The following is a 2,731-nucleotide window of genomic DNA, read 5'->3' on the forward strand; positions in this document are numbered from 1 at the left end:
TGAAGAAAATACTTCCGCCTCACAGAATTTTTGTGAGAAGAGGGAAGTTAGGGGAAAGTTCTTTGTAAACCACGAAAGATTAAACAGCTTGCTTTAATTAGCGGTCAAGACGCTAGTGGAGTGATGAGTTAAGCAACATTCATCGACGGGTTTCCCAAGGCAGGTGATGCCAGCAGTGGGTTTCGTGAAAGGAGATCATCTTAAAACGGCAGGAGTGGAAGCGAACCAGGGCAAGCTCTCCCTACCATCTACTGACCTAGCACGGGAGAGACAGTGTTAATAAACTTTGATATTTGAGAGTAGGAAAGAACATCTGTTTTTGCCACGTGACGGCAGGCCGAGTGGATCGGTGAGAGGACTACGTGCCCACTGGGTGGCAGAATAGTGAAGATGGGCACAGAAGGTGGCTGTGTTCTTTCTACCTGTGCCTATATTTTATTCTTTTGGGGAAAATAAAGCAGCTCATTGTGCATACCCCCAGAGCCTTCCTGACACCGAGGTGTGCCAGATACTTTAGAACACGTCTCGAAGAGAGTCTTACAGAGTAGGGAGAGATGTTAAGTATTGCTGAAGGGCAAATGCTCTTCCCCAACCCCTTCGATCTCTCCCTGCTACCCAGCTCTATGGTCCTTCCTTGCCCCTCAATAATGAAATGGCACAAATAGAATGCGAGGTCTTGAGAAGGACAGCAAACTCTTGGGACTCTATATCATATTGTCTTGTAACCAAAAGTCCCGCTGAGCGCTGCTAAAAATCTACATTTAGAATTTAGGAAAAAAAAATTATTGCTCTACCACATTTTGGAAGCAAGTACGGATCCAGATTCTACAGAGCAAATGCCATTTCCACTATTGTTCCAGATCTAGAAACTTCAGTGTTCACTAAATCCTGGGGGGGATCAATGACTGATAGTTAACCTGGCCATAGTTCTGCAGCCTTTAAAAAAAATTCTAACTTTTGGGGCGCCTGGGTGGCACAGCGGTTAAGCGTCTGCCTTCGGCTCAGGGCGTGATCCCGGCGTTCTGGGATCGAGCCCCACATCGGGCTCCTTCGCTATGAGCCTGCTTCTTCCTCTCCCACTCCCCCTGCTTGTGTTCCCTCTCTCGCTGGCTGTCTCTGTCTCTGTCGAATAAATAAATAAAATCTTTAAAAAAAAAAAAAATTCTAACTTTTACTTTTCTTCCGGACTTTATATTTTTAGGTTTGTTGTGAACCTGGTGTACGTGCTTCTGGTGTGTAATGCAAAGCGCTAAATCCATCATTGCTGTACCTGTGGTTTCCTTAATCTTGGGGAGTCGATGACATCCATCTCTCAAAGTGCCAAACAGGGGTTCCGCGTTAATAGCTGTGTGCAGGGCGGGCACGTTCATCCGCGGACACATCCCCTCTGGCTGTGGGTGTAATTCCTTAAAGGTGGCTCCGTGGCTGGGCAGCCCAGCGGCTCTCTCCTCGGAAGGAACGTAACTCATGGCTTTCCCCGAAGTCTCAGGAATCAGGTGCTTCCCCAGGGCGGGGCAGAGCGGGGACTCCACGGGGGTGGCACAGGTGCTGCTGCTGCTGCCCGTGCCACAGCCCGCGTCCACAGATGAGCCTTGCGAGCTCTGTAGAGAAAAATGGCACTCGCTTTGTAAGGATGACATCCGCTTGGCCAAGTGGTAGTCACAAAGGCGGGCCACGCTCTCTTCTGGCTCGGGAAGCTTAGAAGGATGGTCACAGGTCGACGGGTCAGTATCCTCGGGGTTATCTAAGTCTTTGGCTGAAGATACACAGGTCACGTCAGTTAAGAAGTGGTCCCGTTGGCCAAGCGCTGAAACCTCACCGGCTTCTCCGTCAGGAGACCCTTCATCCTTCTCTTCCACCTCCCTCGTCCCCAGACCAGAAGCTCTCGGAAACGTTATCCCCGTTGCTGCTTCCAGTCCACTCTTCTCAGCCACCGCCCCCTCCGTGGCCACATACCATCTTTGGCTGTCCTTGCGAAAGGCAGTTCTTTCCAGGTTAAAAGTGCTTAGGTGTTGACCGTCCCTTGAAGACACGGTACCAAATTTACCTTTGGCTTCCTCCTCTGCCTCGGCTGTTTTGGCCCCGGGCTGTTTTTTCCCTGGCATGTTGGCGTTAGGGGGTGCCTTCCCCTCCCCATCGGCCAGCTTGCTTTTCCTCTTGCTGGTGCAGGAATATACCACCGACCCCATGTGCAGTTTGCTAAAATAGTCAGTGACCGACTTGGTCTCCATGGTCTCGGGCTCCATCTCCATGGGGTCTGGGTGAAGGACCTGCTTGGAAGGCACAACTTTGGGCGGGAGGTCAGTCACTGGGCGGGCGGCCAGGGCGTGGGAGGACTTGGGAGGCAAGCCCCCAGCAGGGGTTTTGGAGGTGGGGAACTCGGTCTGCTCCTCTGCAAGGGGGTGGTAGCCTTCGTGAGTGGCCAAGAACATGCGGGAGAGGCTTTCTGACTGCTTCTGTGCGGTGGCCAGTTCAGAGCTCTCAGTCATTTCAGAAGAGTTAGTCTCATTGCCCGAGTCTGATGAAGACTCGGGACTATAAGCCCGCAAGATGGCTACACCTGCATGCCGCAAAAGACAAGAGCCGATTAATGGATGCGTCAGAGGCACTAGGAGACACGTAAGAAAATGGGACTCGTTATTATTTTAAAAAACCAACAACAAAAGACAAACAAAAAACCAAGGTTTTCCCTTTTCAGGAAGGACTCTGAGTTTATTGCACAATTGTTCCA

General features: G+C 50.8%; 1 protein-coding gene across 1 annotated transcript in view; it reads right to left on the minus strand.

Annotated features, from left to right (window-relative positions):
- The window catches only part of FRMPD4 (FERM and PDZ domain containing 4), a 551,891-nt gene that overhangs the window by 6,952 nt on the left and 542,208 nt on the right, over nt 1–2,731 (minus strand). The gene's annotated exons all lie outside the window — the stretch shown is intronic.

Source organism: Ursus maritimus (assembly GCF_017311325.1).
Source record: "Ursus maritimus isolate PB19 chromosome X unlocalized genomic scaffold, ASM1731132v1 scaffold_X1, whole genome shotgun sequence".
Taxonomy (NCBI): Eukaryota; Metazoa; Chordata; class Mammalia; order Carnivora; family Ursidae; genus Ursus; species Ursus maritimus.